The sequence below is a fragment of the Petromyzon marinus genome, chromosome 43 (genome assembly GCF_048934315.1).
Source record: "Petromyzon marinus isolate PM22_M1 ecotype Great Lakes invasive population chromosome 43, UKy_Petmar_22M1.pri1.0, whole genome shotgun sequence".
In the NCBI taxonomy this organism is placed as follows: Eukaryota; Metazoa; Chordata; class Hyperoartia; order Petromyzontiformes; family Petromyzontidae; genus Petromyzon; species Petromyzon marinus.
The window spans coordinates 17,150,084-17,170,841 of NC_133709.1; the positions used below are offsets into that span (position 1 = coordinate 17,150,084).

Here is a 20,758-nt window from a genome sequence, read left to right on the forward strand (position 1 = left end):
TGTTGGGGCAAGTGCTGTCAGCGAGTGGCAGCACCTATGAAGGTCGGGCGTGGTGCTGGCCACCCACCCCCTCGTGTACCGTTCCGGCCTTCATAGGTGCTCGCTAACAGCCCATGCCCCAACAGTCTTTTAAGGCTATACGGGAGATCTTTGTGTCTGTGTGTGTGCAGGTTTGTTTTGTTTTATCTAGGGGGAAACTCCATGCCTGAACACAGAACAGGGGGAGAGAATACACACACGCACACACACGCTGACACTATGACACACACACACAATTACTCACGCCCTCTCGCACTCACACACACAGTCTGCAGAAGAAGGTGAGAACAAACAAACTCCACTCACTCACTAGAACAGAGTGAGAACACACAAACTCCACTCACTTACTAGAACAGGGTGAGAACACACAAACTCAACTCACTCACTAGAACAGGGTGAGAACACACAAACTCCACTCACTCACTCACTAGAACAAGGTGAGAACACACAAACTCCACTCACTCTCACTCACTAGAACAGGGGGAGAACACACAAACTCCACTCACTCACTCACTAGAACAGGGTGAGAACACACAAACTCCCCTCACTCACTCACTAGAACAAGGTGAGAACACACAAACTCCACTCACTCACTCACACTCACTAAAACAGGGTGAAAACACACAAACTCCACTCACTCACTCTCACTCACTAGAACAGAGGGAGAACACACAAACTCCACTCACTCACTAGAACAGGGGAAGAACACACAAACTCCACTCACTCACTCACTAGAACAGGGTGAGAACACACAAACTCCACTCACTCACTCTCACTCACTCACTAGAACAGGGTGAGAACACACAAACTCCACTCACTCACTCTCACTCACTCACTAGAACAGGGTGAGAACACACAAACTTCACTCACTCACTCACACTCACTCACTAGAACAGGAGGAGAACACACAAACTCCACTCACTCTCACTCACTTACTAGAACAGGGTGAGAACACACAAACTTCACTCACTCACTCACACTCACTCACTAGAACAGGGGGAGAACACACAAACTCCACTCACTCTCACTCACTAGAACAGAAGGAGAACACACAAACTCCACTCACACTCACTAGAACAGGGTGAGAACACACAACCTCCACTCACTCACTCACACTCACTCACTAGAACAGGGGGAGAACACACAAACTCTACTCACTCTCACTCACTCACTAGAACAGGGTGAGAACACACAAACTCCCCTCACTCTCACTCACTATAACAGAGGGAGAACACACAAACTCCACTCACTCACTCACTAGAACAGGGGAAGAACACACAAACTCCACTCACACTCACTAGAACAGGGGGAGAACACACAAACTCCACTCACTCACTCACACTCACTCACTGGAACAGGGGGAGAACACACAAACTCCACTCACTCTCACTCACTCACTAGAACAGGGTGAGAACACACAAACTCCACTCACTCACTCACTAGAACAGGGTGAGAACACACAAACTCCACTCACTCACTCACTAGAACAGGGGGAGAACACACAAACTCCACTCACTCACACTCACTCACTAGAACAGGGTGAGAACAAGCTCATTTAATGTTAACACAAAAAATGTCACCTTCTGATTGGAATCACGTAGACAACATGACTGCTTCTTCTGCTGAGTCACTGTCAGTCAAATGTAAAGCTAACCTGATTTCTAAATTCAACCCCCTATCAAAGAAGAACCCAGTTCCACATATAACAAAACTAGATGTTAACAAAATCGTCATTGATCAGAGTAACACCCCGATTTCGGACAATCTGAAAACAGTACTGGCTAGGGGACTGAATTTTGCTGTCACCCCAAAACACATACCAGTAGATGATTATCATCTCTCAGGTCGATGTAGCCCTCAAAGGCGTAGGACACATCCAAGCAGACGTTGCGAGAGCTGAAATAGCCACTATTCTTAAGAATGCTAAGAACCCCATTAGTCACATCAGCAAAAATGAACGCTCTGAACTCGCGAATTAAAAAAAACAGAAGTGATATAGTCATCCTCTCAGCCGATAAAGGCAACGCTACTGTTATTATGGATGAAGATTCATACAACAACAAAATCCAGAATCTGCTCAACGATGGAAGTTACTCAAAAATAAAAAAATGAGCCTACCAATAGCCTAGCGATAAAAACCAACAAGATCATCACAAGTTCGACCTCCCTAATCGACCCAACTAAACGTCCCTCCCTAAAACATTCTGCTGCAAGACCCCCTAGATTCTATGGTCTTCCCAAGATTCATAAAGAAGGCACCCCACTACGACCCATCGTATCCACAATCAACTCCCCTACCTATAGACTAGCCCGTTTTCTATCAGATACCTTGCTGCCTTTCACTGGCAAGACCGCCTCAGCAGTACTTAACTCAGCCCAATTGGTCTCTATGGTCAAGACGTTGTACTGTCCCCTGACGATATCCTTGTCAGCTTCGATGTGGCCTCTTTGTTCACCAAGGTCCCAGTACCTGATACCATTGAAATAATTGAAAATTTGGTCCAACATGGACTAGACCCCGACACACCTGCACTGGTTAGGCACTGCCTCAACAATACCTACTTTACTTGGAATGGCTCCTTCTACAAACAAAATGAGGGTACCCCCATGGGACCCCCCTTGTCACCAGTGATAGCCAATGTTTTCATGGAGAAATTTGAATCAGACGCCATCCAGACTTCCACCCTCAGACCTTCCCTGTGGAAGAGAAATGTGGATGACACTTTCGTCTTTTGGCCACATGGCCTCCCAGCTCTGAACCTTTTCCTACACCACATCAATTCCAGACATCCCGCCATCAAATTCACCCTGGAAGTGGAGAAAGATGGCAAGCTTCCATTCTTAGATGTTCTGTTTGAGAGGAGACCTGATGGCTCATTGGGGCATTCTGTCTACAGGAAACCCATCCACACAGATTCCTACTTGAAACCTGATTCCCAACACCACCCAGCCCAAAATAATTATCTCATCAAAACTTTATACCATAGGGCTCATTGCATTTCGGACCAACACCACCTGACCAGTGAATTAAAACATGTACACCTGGCCCTCAAAAGGAATGGTTACTCTGACCGTACCATCCGCCAAGCTGTTTCTCCCTCCATACAGAAACAACCACTTGATACTCCAGTCAAAACCATCACACTACCATATATAGCAGGCGTTACTAAAAAGATTTCCAAAATTCTAAACAAACACAAGATCCAGGTCCGGTTCAATACAGTACACAAAATTCGTGATCTGATCCCATCCGTGAAGGATATCATTCCTGACTTACAGTACCCCGGGGTTTACAAATTGAGTTGTACCTGCGGTGATTGCTATATCGGGGAGACAAAGCGACATGTCTCTGACCGAATTCGCGAGCACAAATCAGATTTGAAACACGGCGGAACGAATTCTTCTGCCGTGGCTGATCACTGTTACAACGCTGTGGGTGATCACGATATAATTTTCTCCGATACCAAGGTTCTTTGCAAACCCACGGGTTTTTAACAGAGATTTGTTCACGAGGCAATTCAGATCTACAAACACAGACACAATTTCAACCGAGAAGATGGTTTCAAATTAAGCAACCATTGGAAAGATGTTCTAAATCGAACTAAACATTAAACTAATTCCAATGGTACAGTATATTTTTCAAGTAGTGGTACCCCAAACTTTCGCAGCTCTTATAAATTCCTTTTTCACACCATCTATAGGTAAACTCCACCCCCACGCGCCAAACGGCAAGTCCACCGGCACGTACACCACCTCTTTTCTAAAATCGGCCAATCAAATGCTAATTTTTATGCTAATTTCTTTGTCAGGACACCTTGTTTTCTCGCACACAGCTTAAAGGTCCGCGGTCTAAGCGTGGCTGTGTTTCACTCCAGCGCTGTCCTCGAGACAGCCTGATCCCTTCACCTGATGAAGGCTGCTTGTTTGTGGCCGAAACGTCGTGATTTTTGTTATTTTATTTTTTTACCTACGTGACTTTACCCAATAGAACCAAAGAGTAGGGTGAGAACACACAAACTCCACTCACTCACTAGAACAGGGTAGCTCATAGCTACTCGTTCACCAGTCCCCCTCTCTCTCACCCTCTCTCTCCCTGGCCCAGCTCTCCTCCCCGCTCTCTCGCCCACTCTCCCTTCTCTTATACACCCCTCTCTCTCTCACCTCCCCTCTCTCTCTCCCGCTCTCTCCCGCCCCCCTCCTCTTTCCCTCCCCCCATCTCTCTCCCACCCTCTCACGCGCCCCTCTCTCTCCACCGCTGTCTCCCTGCCGCCGATCGTTTAGTGGAGTTTCCGCTCTCGCTGATCACATCTCGCCCCAACAGGGGCCGCGCGTCCGCTCTGAACGCGCGGCTCAGGGGAACGCGACGACATCGCTCCTCGGTGTCGTCGCAGTGTTGTGACACACAGACTCACACACAGATTCACAACAACAATCACCACGAAGCTTGTGCCAAGCTATGTGCACGTTGAGGCCACATGAGGTGTCGAACGCCCGCTGGCAGGAGGTCACGGGGCTGACCCAAGTGCCACGGGTCGACTAAGATGACTGAGATCACTGGCTGATGCACCACCTGTGCCCCCTACTGTGCCAACCTGCTGTGCTTGAGCCACCCGGCGCTCCGCTCGTTGTTGTGAGCGTCGCTCCTCCGCCCTCCGTTGTTGTTGGAGGGCGACTGCCTCCAACTGCCCAGTAGCAGCGTCCTTCACGAGCCTCCTCCACAGAGGCCGATCTTGACACGGCTGGTACCAGTCATCGGCAAGTCCACTCAGATCCACATCCTCCTGTACCACGTCACTCCATTTCTCCTCCAGCCCGTGCCGCGCCCGTTTAGTCCCCTCTATCTGGCCGAACAAAAGTTGTTTCGGCACGCGGTGATTGGGCATGCGGGCTACATGTCCCAGCCAGCGCAGCCTTGCCTGCCGGATGAGCTCACCGATGGGACTTTGTCCAGATCTTTCAAGGATATGCGAGCTCCTCACACAATCCAGCCTGGTTAAACCCAGGATGGATCGTAGGCAGGCCAGCGTAAATGTTTATAACCGGCGAAGATGTTCCATTAGAGGGATCCACGTTTCGCAAGCTTAGAAAGGGAGGGAATGACCGTGGCCGAGAAGACCTGAAGCTTAGTGCGGAGCGACAGAAAAGGTAGCTTCCACACAGCCTTACGCAACCGATGAAAAGATAATGCCGCTCGACTGATTCGGAGTGAGACCTCTGTTGTCAAACTGGAGCCGCTCAGGAGCACCCTGCCCAGGTATGGGGAACTCTCCACTCTCTCCACAACTGCCCCATCACCAATTAGGAGATGTGGGGGTAGAGTGTCCGATGGTACAAAATACTCAGGCAGGTGCTTAGTTTTGGTGGAGCTGATGATAAGGCCCCGGACACACACACCACGCACACCGACACACACACCATACACACCAACACACACACACCATGCACACCAACACACACCACGCACACCGACAAACACACACACCACGCACACCGACACACACACACACCACGCACACCGACACACACACACCACCCACACCGACACACACACACACCACCCACACCGACACACACACACACCACCCACACCGACACACACACACCACCCACACCGACACACACACACACACACCACTCACACCGACACACACACACCACCCACACCGACACACACACACCACCCACACCGACACACACACACCACCCACACCGACACACACACACACCACCCACACCGACACACACACACCACCCACACCGACACACACACACACCACTCACACCGACACACACACACCACCCACACCGACACACACACACCACCCACACCGACACACACACACACCACTCACACCGACACACACACACCACCCACACCGACACACACACACCACCCACACCGACACACACACACACCACGCACACCGACACACACACACCACCCACACCGACACACACACACCACCCACACCGACACACACACACCACCCACACCGACACACACACACACCACCCACACCGACACACACACACCACCCACACCGACACACACACACCACCCACACCGACACACACACACACACCATACACACCGACACACACCACGCACACCTAGAAACACACACAACACGAACACCGACACACGCACACACCACGCATACCGACACACACAACAACAACCGCCATTCGCCACTAAGTGGTGGTGACGTCACCACGACGCTTGTGCCAGGCCATGTGCACCTTGAGGCCACGTGAAGTGTTGAACGCCCGCGGGCAGGAGGTCACGGGGCAGACCCAGGTGCCACGGGTCGACTGACTGAGATGACTGGCTGGTGCACCACCTGTGCCCCCTACTGGGCCAACCTGCTGTGATTTAGCCACCCGGCGCTCCGCTCGTTGTTGTGAGCGTCGCTCCTCCGCCCTCCGTTGTTGTTGGAGGACGACTGCCTCCAACTGCCCAGCAGCGTCCTTCACGAGCCTCCTCCACAGAGGCCGATCTTGACACCGATGGTACCAGTCATTGGCAAGTCCACTCAGCTCCACGTCCTCCTGTACCACATCACTCCATCTCTTCTCTAGCCCGTGCCGCGCCCGTTTAGCCCCCTCGATCCGGCCGAACAAAATCTGTTTCGGCATGTGGTGGCTGGGCATGCGGGCTACATGACCCAGCCAACGCAGCCTTGCCTGCCTGAGGAGCTCACCGATGGGACCTTGCCCAGATCTTTCAAGAATTTGTGAGCTCCTCACACAATCCAGTCTGGTTAAACCCAGGATGGATCGTAGGCAGGCCAGCCTAAATGTTTCTAATCGGCGAAGATGTTCTATTAGGGGGGTCCACGTTTCGCAAGCGTAGAGAAGGGAGGGAATGACCGTGGCCGAGAAGACCTGAAGCTTAGTGCGGAGCGACAGACCAGGTAGCTTCCACACAGCGTTAGCAAACCGATGAAAAGATAATGCTGCTCGACTGATTCGGAGTGAGACCTCTGCTGTTAAACTGGAGCCGGTCATGAGCACACTGCCCAGGTATGGGAAACTCTCCACTCTCTCCACAACTGCCCCATCACCGATTGGGAGATGTGGGGGTGGAGTGTCCGATGGTACAAAATACCCAGGCAGGTGCTTAGTTTTGGGGGGGCTGATGGTAAGGCCCCATCTCTTAGTGGCACGCTCCAGTCCCAGCAGCAGCGTCTCCAAATCCTCCTCTGAATGAGCAGCTATTACCAAATCATCAGCATACATAACGTGGTTGAGCAATAGGGAGCCATCCCTTGACCGCACCCGGGCATCAATCAGCCTCCCATTATATCTGTACCATATGGAGATTCCCCCGGTACAGCTATTGAAGGCTTCACGAACTACGTGGTAAAAATTGATGTTAAATAATGTGGGAGCCAGAGGACATCCCTGTCGCACCCCACGGTGTACAGGGAATGGCTCTAATTCCCGGCCACGTAGTTTTATCCGGACCCGCTCACCATCATGAAGGTCCTTAATGATCGTCAGCAGAGGGTCAGGGACTCCAAAAGCACGAAGAACAACCCAGAGCCCAGGCCTACTGATGGTATCATAGGCCTTGACCAGGTCAATAAAGCAGAGATGTAGGTCTTATTGGAATTCCCTACACCTCTACAGAAAATATGGCATCTGTACAGGACCGCCCTTTCCTGAAACCGCATTGGGGCTCCGCAAGGCTCTCCTCAGCGTGCTTGGCAAGGCGATGTTGAATAATCCTTGCCAGGATCTTTCCCGGCACACTGAGGAGTAAGATGCCCCTGTAGTTGTTACAGTCTGTGCGGTCCCCCTTCTTAAAGAGGGGGACCACCAGGGCATCCTTCCAATCCAGCGGAATCCGTCCAGTGGTCCAGATTGTTGTTATGATGTCATATAGGGCAGTCAGGCCACAAACGCCACCCTCCCTCAGCATTTCGCTTGGGAGATCATCTCTACCCGGTGCCTTTCCTGGTCTCAGACTCCGGATCGCCTTCAGTACTTCCTCAACAGATCGCACCTCAGCCAGCCACTCACAGGGGGTGACTTCTTCCAATATTTGAGGCACCGCAGCCTCAGCAGGGTGATCCCCACTTTGTGCCACGATGTTTTCCTGGCTGAGGGATTTCCCCTCCCGCAGGACCTCACAGAAATACTCAGCAAATCTGCAAACCTGTTCCTGGGGGTCGGAGATTGGATCACCGTTTTTTCCCCTAATGAAGGTACTAGGTGTGGCGCTGCAGGTTACTTTTTTTGATGGAGTTAAATAGAGATTTGTGATCATGGGCCATTGAGGCAGACTCCATCTCCTCAGCAACCCGCGACCACCACCCATCCTTGCAGCGCCTCACGGCTCTCCGAACCTCCGAGCGAAGGCTGCGGTAAGCCTCCTCATTCTCTGACGTGGGATTCTGTAGCCGATAACAGTGGGCCAGTCGCTTTTTCTCAACCATCCTGAACACCTCCTCTGTAAGCCAGGGTCTCTGTGGAGGTCTGGACCGCGTACCCAAAGCAGCCATTGCAGCTGCATGAGTCCCAGTCCTAAACCTCGTCCATTTACCCTCGAAATCAGGAGGAGTGGGGGACGATGCCAACCCTAGCCGCAAGCGATGATGAAATTCTCGCTTGCAACTTTCATCAGATAACTGAGACCAGGCCACTTTAGGTTGAAATGGGGTCCTGGGTATACACCCACCACCGGAGTGGAAGAATGGCAGGCGCATCTTACAGATGACTAGTCGATGGTCAGAGGGCAGATCAGCTCCACGGTAGGTCCTGGCTTCAAGGACATGGGCTCGCATCCGCTGGTCCGTCACTATGTTGTCCAGCAGATGTTATTGCTTGGACCCGGCATGCATCCATGATGTTGTGTGGATGCGCCGATGTCGGAACAGCGTGTTGGTAATTACAAGCCCATGGGCTGCACAAAAATCTAGCAGCCTCCTACTGTTATTATTGAGCTGATCTGGCCCATGCCCTCCAATCACTCCAGACCAGGTGCCAGCATCATGACCAACTCGGGCATTGAAGTCACCCAACAAGATGACTCTATTCTAGATTTAGTTGAGTTGTACCTGCGGTGATTGCTATATCGGTGAGACAAAGCGACATGTCTCTGACCGAATTCGCGAGCACAAATCAGATTTGAAACACGGCAAAACGAATACTTCTGCCGTGGCTGATCACTGTTACAACGCTGTGGAGGATCACGATATAATTTTCTCCGATACCAAGGTTCTTTGCAAACCCACGGGCTTTTATCAGAGATTTGTTCATGAAGCAATTCAGATCTACAAACACAGACACAATTTCAACCGAGAGGATGGTTTCAAATTAAGCAACTATTGGAAAGATGTTCTAAATCGAACTAAACATTAAACTAATTTCAATGGTACAGTATATTTTTTCAAGTAGTGGTACCCCAAACCTTTGCAGCTCTTATAAATTCCCCTTTTCACACCATCAATAGGTAAACTTCCCCTCCCCCCCCCCCCCCGCGCCAAATGGCACGTACACCACCTCTTTCCTAAAATCCGCCAATCAAATGCTAATTTTTATGCTAATTTCTTTGTCAGAACACCTTGTTTGCTCGCACACAGTTTAAAGGTCCGCTGTCTGAGCGTTGTTGTGTTTCGCTAAATTCTCCTGTTTGATGAGTACTAGGTGCCTCGGTGGATGTATATGCTCTAACTTTAACATAGCTATTTCTGTGAACAGTTACAAGCTAATCACTCAGCTATTTCAATGCTAAATTCTATGCTAATTCCTTTGTCAAGGGGTACCTCTGCGGATGTGTATACTTTAACTTAGCTATTTCAATGAGCCATTTCAATGCTAAATTATATGCTAATTCCTTTGTCAAGGCGCTTGGTCTTTTTCTTCTCACACAGCTTAAAGGTCGTGATCTAAGCGTGGCCTCTCCCACTCCAGCGCTGTCCTCCAGACAGTCTCGTCCCTTCACCTGATGAAGGCCGCTTGTGTTGTGGCCGAAACGTCGTGATTTTTTGTTATTTTATTTTCACCTACGTGACTTTACCCAATAGAACCAAAGAGTAAAGATCACTCTATCCCGAGGGGCCACTTTAGCCAGCACCTGTGACAGGAGGTCATAGAAGGCATCTGACTCATCGGCTTTGCCTGCATCCCTCCACGGATGTTCGTCTTCGGTGGGGGCATAAGTAACAACGACCACTATTCCTCGCCTCCGGTTGATGGGAAGGCGAGCCCAAAGTAGCCTGGGGCTTACAGCTTCCCACACCTCACCGCCACGCTCCCACGCCCCCTTCATTCTTTTGTTCAAAAGAAGAGCCACACCCTGCTGTTTGGCAGTCTGCTGCCCCGAGTAGAGGACTGTCCACCCCTCATGGTGGCAGGAGCCAGAACCGGTCCACGCACACTGACACACACACCAAAGACAAAGATCCCCCATATAGCCTGAACAGACTGTAGGGGCAAGTGCTGTTAGCGAGCACCTATGAAGGCCGGAAAGGTACACGAGGGGGTGGGTGGCCAGCACTACGCCCGACCGCCTTTGTCTCCCTAGTGGCGATGTTTACACACCGCACCAGGTACTCATTTAAGGCTGAGTCGACGTAGGGAAGGCCCAGAACCCGTTCAGATAATCGTCACCGGTGTTGGCCGTGAGCGGGAATCGAACCCGGGTCGCCAGGTTCATAGCGCAGCGCAGCGCTAACCGCCGCACCACCGCTCCCCCCCGGCCCCTCCCCCGGCTCCCCGCGTCTCGCCTCTCGCTCGTGATGAGAGCTGTCACCTCGTGCCGCGCAGATAACGGCCGGGGGCGGGAGCGGGGCGGGGGGTGTCGGGAGGGGGGCGGGGGGAGGGCGGGAGGGGGGCGGGAGGGGGGCGGGAGGGGGGCGGGGGGCGGGAGGGGGGCGGGGGGTGGCGGGAGGGGGGCGGGGTGCGGCCTCCATAAGCAGCGCTGTGGTCGCGTGCAGGGCGCGTGTGGTGACTCTCTGTGTGTGTGATGTGTGTGGTGTGTGTGTGTGGTGTGTGTGTGATGTGTGTGTGTGTGATGTGTGTGTGTGATATGTGTGTGGTGTGTGTGGTGTGTGTGTGTGTGTTGTGTGTGTTGTGTGTGATGAGTGTGTGATGTGTGTGGTGTGTGTGTGTGATGTGTGTGTGGTGTGTGTGTGGTGTGTGTGATGTGTGATGTGTGTGTGGTGTGTGTGTATGGTGTGTGTGTGATGTGTGTGGTGTGTGATGTGTGTGTGTGATATGTGTGTGGTGTGTGTGGTGTGTGTGTGTGTGTTGTGTGTGTTGTGTGTGATGAGTGTGTGATGTGTGTGGTGTGTGTGTGTGATGTGTGTGTGGTGTGTGTGTGGTGTGTGTGATGTGTGATGTGTGTGTGGTGTGTGTGTATGGTGTGTGTGTGATGTGTGTGGTGTGTGTGATGTGTGTGTGTGTGTGTGATATGTGTGGTGTGTGTGTGGTGTGTGTGTGTGTGGTGTGTGATGTGTGTGATGTGGTGTGTGTGTGTGATGTGTGTGTGATGTGTGTGTGTGATGTGTGTGGTGTGTGTGTGTGATGTGTGTGTGGTGTGTGTGTGGTGTGTCTGTGGTGTGTGTGTGATGTGTGTGATGTGTGTGTGTGGTGTGTGTGTGGCGTGTGTGTGGTGTGTGTGGTGTGTGTGTGTGATGTGTGTGGTGTGTGTGTGGTGTGTGAGTGTGTGTGATGTGTGTGTGTGTGATGTGTGTGTGTGGTGTGTGTGATGTGTGTGTGTGTGGTGTGTGAGTGTGTGTGATGTGTGTGTGGTGTTTGTGTGTGTGATGTGTGTGTGTGGTGTGTGTGCGGTGTGTGTGTGTGTGGTGTGTGTGTATGATGTGTGTGTGTAATGTGTGTGTGTGTGATGTGTGTGTGGTGTGTGTGTGTGTGTGGTGTCAGTGTGTGTGATGTGTGTGTGTGATGTGTGTATGGTGTGTGTGTTGTGTGTGTGGTGTGTGAGTGTGTGTGTGATGTGTGTGTGTTGTGTGTGTGTTGTGTGTGTGGTGTCTGTGTGTGTTGTGTGTGTGATGTGTGTGTGGTGTGGTGTGTGTGGTGTGATGTGTGTGATATGTGTGTGGTGTGTGTGTTGTGTGTGTGGTGTGTGTGTGTGTGTGATGTGTGTGTGTGATGTGTGTGTGTGTGTGATGTGTGTGTGTGGTGTGTGTGATGTGTGTGTGGTGTGTGTGGTGTATGTAATGTTGTGTGGTGTGTGTATGTGTGGTGTGGTATGTGTGTGTGTGTGATGTGTGTGTGGTGTGTGTGATGTGTATGATGTGTGTGTGGTGTGTGTGGTGTGTGTGTGGTGAATGTGCGTGGTGTGTGTGTGCTGTGTGTGTGATGTGTGTGTGCTGTGTGTGTGTGATGTGTGTGGTGTGTGTAGGGTGTGCGTGTGATGTGTGTGTGTGGTGTGTGTGTGGTGAATGTGTGTGGTGTGTGTGTTGTGTGTGATGTGTGTGTGTGTGATGTGTGTGTGATGTGTGTGTGTGGTGTGTGTGGTGTGTGTGTGATGTCTGTGTGTGGTGTGTGTGTGATGTGTGTGTGGTGTTTGTGGTGTGTTTGTGGTGTGTGTGTGGTGTGTGTGTGGTGTGTGTGTGGTGTGTGTGTGTGATGTGTGTGGTGTGTGTGTGGTGTTTGTGGTGTGTGTGTGTGTGCTGTGTGTGGTGTGTGTAGGGTGTGTGTGGTGTGTGTGTGTTTGGTGTTGTCCTTCTCCGCACCTCCAATTAGCACGGTTGGCTACGTACGGTGCGAAAGAAATCCAACGTACATACATACTACCCCTAGACTACCCCTAGACTAACTCTACCCTAGACTACCCCTAGACTAACACTACCCCTAGACTAACACTACCCCTAGACTACCCCTAGACTAACACTACTCCTAGACTACCCCTAGACTAACACCACCCCTAGACTAACACTACCCCTAGACTACCCATAGACTAACACTACCCTTAGACTACCCCTAGACTACCTCTAGACTACCCCTAGACTAACACTACCCCTAGACTAACACTACCCCTAGACTACCCCTAGACTAACACTACCCCTAGACTACCCCTAGACTACCCCCAGACTAACACTACCCCTAGACTACCCCTAGACGAACACTACCCCTAGACTACCCCTAGACTACCCCTAGACTAACACTACCCCTAGACTAACACTACCCCTAGACTACCCCTAGACTACCCCTAGACTAACACTACCCTTAGACTACCCCTAAACTACCCCTAGACTAACACTACCCCTAGACTACCACTAGACTACCCCTAGACTACCCCTAGACTGACTAACATTACCCCTAGACTACCCCTAGACTACCCAGAGACTACCCCTAGACTAACACTACCCCTAGACTACCCCTAGACAAACACTACCATTTGACTACCCCTAGACTACCCGTAGACGAATACTACCCTTAGACTACCCCTAGACTACCCCTAGATTACCCCTAGATTAACACTACCCCTAGACAACCCCTTGACTACACCTAGCCTAACACTACCCCTAGAAAACCACTAGAATACCCGTAGACTAACACTACCCTTAGACTACCCCTAGAATAACACTATCCCTAGACTACCCCTAGACTAACACTACCCCTAGACTAACACTACCACTAGACTACCACTACCCCTAGACTAACACTACCCCTAGGCTACCCCTAGACGAACACTACCATTAGAATACCCCTAGACTACCCCTAGACTAATACTACCCTTAGACTACCCCTAGACTACCCCTAGACTACCCCTAGACGAACACTACCCCTAGTCTACCCCTTGACTACACGTAGCCTAACAATACCCCTAGACTACTCGTAGACGAACACTACCCCTAGACTACCCTTAGGCTACCCCTAGACTACCACTAGACTAACACTACCCCTAGACTACCACTAGAATACCCGTAGACTAACACTACCTTTAGACTACCCCTAGACTAACACTACCCCTAGACTACCCCTAGACTACCCCTAGATTAACACTACCCCAAGACAACCCCTTGACTACACCTAGCCTAACACTACCCCTAGACTACCCTTAGGCCACCCCTAGACTACTCCTAGACTAACACTACCCCTAGAAAACCACTAGACTACCCGTAGACTAACACTACCCTTAGACTACCCCTAGACTAAAACTATCCCTAGACTACCCCTAGACTAACACTACCCCTAGACTAACACTACCACTAGACTACCACTACCCCTAGACTAACACTACCCCTAGGCTACCCCTAGACGAACACTACCATTAGAATACCCCTAGACTACCCCTAGACTAATACTACCCTTAGACTACCCCTAGACTACCCCTAGACTACCCCTAGACGAACACTACCCCTAGTCTACCCCTTGACTACACCTAGCCTAACAATACCCCTAGACTACTCCTAGACGAACACTACCCCTAGACTACCCTTAGGCCACCGCTAGACTACTCCTAGACTAACACTACCCCTAGAAAACCACTAGACTACCCGTAGACTAACACTACCCTTAGACTACCCCTAGATTAACACTATCCCTAGACTACCCCTAGACTAACACTACCCCTAGACTAACACTACCACTAGACTACCACTACCCCTAGACTAACACTACCCCTAGGCTACTCCTAGACGAACACTACCATTAGAATACCCCTAGACTACCCCTAGACTAATACTACCCTTAGACTACCCCTAGACTACCCCTAGACTACCCCTAGACGAACACTACCCCTAGTCTACCCCTTGACTACACCTAGCCTAACAATACCCCTAGACTACTCCTAGACGAACACTACCCCTAGACTACCCTTAGGCTACCCCGAGACTACCACTAGACTAACACTACCCCTAGACTACCACTAGACTACCCGTAGACTAACACTACCCTTAGACTACCCCTAGACTAACACTACCCCTAGACTAACACTACCCCTAGACTACCACTAGACTACCCCTAGACTACCCCTAGACTAACACTACCCCTAGACTACCCCTAGACGAACAATACCCCTAGATTACCCCTAGACTACCGCTAGACTACCCCTAGACTAACACTATCCCTAGACTACCCTTAGATTACCCCTAGACTACCCCTAGACTAACACTACCCCTAGACTACCCCTAGACGAAAACTACCCCTAGACTACCCCTAGACTACCCCTAGACTAACACTACCCCTAGACTACCTCGATACGAACACTACCCCTAGACTACCCCTGACTAACACTATCCTAGACTACCCCTAGACTACCCCTATACTAACACTACCCCTAGACAACCCCTAGACGATCACTACCCCTAGACTACCCCTAGACTACCCCTAGACTAACACTACCCCTAGACTACCCCTAGACGAACACTACCCCTAGACTACCTCTAGACTACCCCTAGACTACCCCTGAACTAACACTACCCCTAGACTACCCCTAGACGAACACTACCCCTAGACTACACCTAGACTACCCCTATACTAACACTACCCCTAAAACACGCCTAAACTACCCCTAGACTAACACTACCCCTAGACTACCCCTAGACGTACACTACCCCTAGACTACCCCTAGACTACACCTAGACTAACACTACCCCTAGACTACCCCTAGACTACCCCTACAATACCCCTAGATTAACACTATCCCTAGACTACCCCTAGACTACCCCTAGACTACCCCTAGACTAACACTACCCCTAGACTACCGCTAGACTACCTCTAGACTAACACTACCCCTAGACTACCCCTAGACTACTCCTAGACTAACACTACCCCTAGACTACCCCTAGACTACCGCTAGACTACCCCTAGACTAACACTATCTCTAGACTACCCCTAGACTAACACTACCCCTAGACTAACACTACCCCTAGACTACCCCTAGACTATGCCTAGACTACCTCTAGACTACCCCTAGACTGACACTATCCCTAGACTACCCCTAGACTGCCCCTATACTAACACTACCCCTAGACTACCCCTAGACTAACACTACCCCTAGACTACCCCTAGACTACCCCTAGACTAACACTACCCCTAGACTAACACTACCCTTAGACTACCCCTAGACTAACACTACCCCTAGACTAACACTACCCCTAGACTAACACTATCCTTAAACTAAACACTACCCCTAGATTAACACTACCCCTAGACTAACACTACCCACAGACTAACACTACCCATAGACTAACACTACCCTTTAACTAACACTGCCCATAGACTAACACTACCCTTAGACTGCCCATAGACTAACACTACCCTTTAACTAACACTACCCTTGGACTAAGACTGCCCATAGACTAACACTACCCTTAGACTAACACTACCCTTAGACTAACACTGCCCATAGACTAACACTACCCTTAGACTAACACTACCCTTAGACTAACACTGCCCATAGCCTACACTACCCATAGACTAACACTACCCTTAGACTAACACTGCCCATAGACTAACACTACCCTTAGACTAACACTACCCTTAGACTAACACTGCCTATAGACTAACACTACCCTTAGACTAACACATCCCTGAGACTAACCCTACCCTTAGACTAACACTACCCTGAGACTAACACTGCCCATAGACTAACACTACCCATAGACTAACACTACCCTTAGACTAACACTGCCCATACACCAACACTACCCATAGACTAACACTACCCTTAGACTAACACTACCCTTAGATTAACACTACCCTTAGACTAACACTGCCCATAGACTAAAACTACCCTTAGACCAGTGGTTCTTAACCTGGGTTCGATCGAACCCCAGGGGTTCGGTGAGTCGATCTCAGGGGTTCGGCAGAGCCCCCGCCACGGAGGTCCGGACACACTTGAATTATTGTGTAAATTTGTGATGACACACACGGCCCGCTTGGCCATCACTGGCTGCAGATGATCATGCTACACTGCTTGGCCAATCAGCGCTGCGGGGAATTTAGTGCGTACTCAGTAGTCAACGTGTGACTGTTGTTGTCGTACGTCGTGTGATTTCTTTAATATTTTATCCATACTAACTATGTCGGGCAAAAGAAGAAAGTGGTCGGACGAATATGTACAACATGGATTCTCATGTATCACGGAACGTGATGGGAGTGAGCGTCCTATCTGCATGATTTGCAACGCCAAGTTGAGCAACTCTAGTCTTGCACCGGCAAAACTAAAGGAACACTTCTTGAAGCTGCATGGAGACGGGGAATACAAGAACACAACACTTGCTGAATTCAGGGTGAAGAGAGCCAGATTCGATGAAAGGGCCACTCTGCCTGCTCTTGGATTTGTACCTATTAACAAACCGATCCTGACAGCATCGTACGAAGTTGCTTACCTGATCGCAAAGCAGGGCAAGCCACACACCATTGGTGAAACACTTGTGAAACCAGCTGCATTAAAGATGGCGAATCTGATACTCGGAACAGCGGCCGAAGGTAAATTATCCCAAATTCCCCTTTCAAATGACACCGTCAGTGACAGAATAGAAGACATGAGTAAAGACATCTTGGCTCAAGTAGTCGCGGATCTGATTTCAAGCCCGGCAAAATTCAGCCTTCAACTCGACGAAACCACAGACGTTTCTGATCTAAGCCAGCTTGCTGTTTTTGTACGCTATGTGAAAGACGACATGATAAAAGAAGAGTTTTTATTTTGTAAGCCTCTTACAACAACAACAACGAAGGCAGCCGATGTGAAGAAGCTTGTGGATGACTTCTTCAGAGACAACAATCTTTCATGGGATATGGTTTCTGCAGTTTGTACGGACGGAGCTCCAGTCATGCTGGGAAGAAAGTCTGGTTTTGGTGCGCTAGTAAAGGCCGATGCACCACACATCATTGTGACGCATTGTATTCTGCACAAGCATGCGTTGGCAACAAAAACCTTACCACCAAAAATGGCAGAAGTATTAAAAACTGTGGTGGAATGTGTGAACTATGTGCGAAAAAGTGCTCTGAGGCACCGCATCTTCAGTGAGCTGTGTAAAGAAATGGGCTCTGAATTTGAGGTACTTCTGCTCCATTCTAATATTCGGTGGTTATCCCGGGGACAGGTGCTGAATCGTGTTTTTGCCATGCGTGTGGAATTAGCCCTGTTTTTGCAAGAGCACCAACACTGCCATGCAGATTGCTTCAAAAATCCTGAGTTCATTCTCATTTTAGCGTACATGGCTGATATATTCGCAGCTCTCAATCATCTCAATCAGCAGATGCAGGGTGGTGGAGTCAATATCATGGAAGCGGAAGAACACCTGAAGGCTTTTCAAAAAAAGCTACCGTTATGGAAACGACGAACAGAGAACAATAACTTCGCAAACTTCCCGCTTCTGGACGACTGTGCAAGTAAGATCGAAGATGTGTCTGGAATCGGAGATATTTCTGTATCCACGGAACTGAAGCAAACAATTGCCACGCACTTAGATGAGCTTGCAAAGTCTCTCGACGGATATTTCCCTACAAGAGAGTCATATCCAGCATGGGTGAGACAGCCGTTCACGTTTGCTGTTGAAACAGCAGATGTCAATGATGAATTCCTCGACGAAATCATTGAAATTCAGCAGAGCCAGGTTCAACAGCAACTCTTCAGAACAACAACGCTCTCAACGTTTTGGTGTCGACAAATGAACAAGTATCCAGTTATTGCTAAGAAAGCCCTGGATTTTTTTATACCATTTGTTACAACATATCTTTGTGAGCAATCCTTTTCGAGGATGCTGGACATAAAAACGAAGAAAAGGAACAGACTTTGCTGTGAAAATGACATGAGAGTGGCACTTGCCAAGGTGAAGCCACGCATATCTGAACTGATCTCTCAAAGGCAACAGCAGAAGTCACATTGATTTCCAGGTATGTAATTTGTTGTGAGTTTATGCATTGTGTTGGTTTTATTCTTTGAACAAGGTAATGTTCATGCACGGCTCATTTTGTGTACCAGTAAAAAACATATCTATGTCTTGAATTTGAAAAAAATCACATTTTATTTTTCACTAAAGAGGGGTTCGGTGAATGCACATATGAAACTGGTGGGGTTCGGTACCTCCAACAAGGTTAAGAACCACTGCCTTAGACTAACACTACCCTTAGACTAACACTGCCTATAGACGAACACTACACTTAGACTAACACTACACATAGACTAACACTACCCTTAGACTAACACTACCCTTAGACTAACATTACCCATAGACTAACACTACCCTTAGACTAACACTACCCATAGACTAACACTACCCTTAGACTAACACTACCCTTAGACTAATACTACACTACTACACTTAGATTAACACTACCCTTAGACTAACACTGCCCATAGACCAACACTACCCATAGACCAACACTACCCATTGACTAACACTACACTTAGACCAAAACTACCCTTAGACTAACACTGCCCATAGACTAACAGTACCCTTAGACTAACACTGCCCATCGACTAATACTACACAAATACCAACACTACCCATAGACTAACACTGCCCATAGACTAACACTACACTTAGACTAACACTGCCCATAGACTAACACTGCCCATAAACTAACACTTCCCTTAGACTGACACTACCCATACACTAACACTACCCATAGACTAACACTGCCCATAGACTACACTACCCTTAGACTAACATTACCCATACACTAACACTACCCATAGACTAACACTACCCTTAGACTGATAGTACCCATAGACTGACACTACCCATAGACTAACACTACCCTTAGACTGACACTACCCATAGATTGACACTACCCATATACTAACACTACCCATAGACTAACACTGCCCTTAAACTAACACTACCCTTAGCCTAACACTGCCCATAGACTTACACTACAATTAGACCAACACTGCCCATAGACTAACACTACCCATAGACTAACACTACCCTTAGACTAACACTACCCATAGACTAACACTACCCTTAAACTAACACTACCCTTAGCCTAACACTGCCCATAGACTTACACTACCATTAGACTAACACTGCTCATAGACTAACACTACCCATAGACTAACACTACCCTTAGACTCAACACTACCCTTAGACTAACACTGCCCTTAGACTAACACTACACTTAGACCAACACCACACTTAGACCAAAACTACCCATAAACTAACACTACCCTTAGACTAACACTGCCCATAGACTAACACTACATTTAGACCAACACTACCCATAGACTGACACTAACCATAGACTCAACACTGCCCATAGACTAACACTACCCATAGACTCAACTCTACCCTTAGACTAACACTACCCATAGACTAACACTACCCTTAGATTAACACTGCCCATAGACTAACACTACCCATAGACTAACACTGCCCATAGACTCAACACTGCCATAGACTCAACACTTCCCATAGACCAACACTGCCATAGACTCAACACTACCCATAGACCAACACTACCCATTGACTAACACTACACTTGGACCAACACTACACTTAGACTAACACTGCCCATAGATTAACACTACCCTTAAACTAACACTACCCTTAAACTAACACTACCCTTAGACATACTCTTTGGTTTTTTCGGTAAAGTCACGTAGGTAAAATAAAAATAAAAGAAAACAATAAAATCACGACGTTTCGGAGGCAACACAAGCTTCCTTTTCGATTTAAAGCTTTCGTGACTGCAATGATTCATCTTCTTTGGTTCTTTCGGTAAAGTCACGTAGAATGAGAATAAAATAATAAATTGATAAAATAAAATAACACAATAATATTCTCACGACGTT

The 20,758-nt window shown here is 49.1% G+C and overlaps 1 protein-coding gene across 1 annotated transcript in view; it reads right to left on the minus strand.

Annotated features, from left to right (window-relative positions):
• Positions 1-20,758, minus strand: part of LOC116957802 (uncharacterized) — a 61,827-nt gene that overhangs the window by 23,839 nt on the left and 17,230 nt on the right. The gene's annotated exons all lie outside the window — the stretch shown is intronic.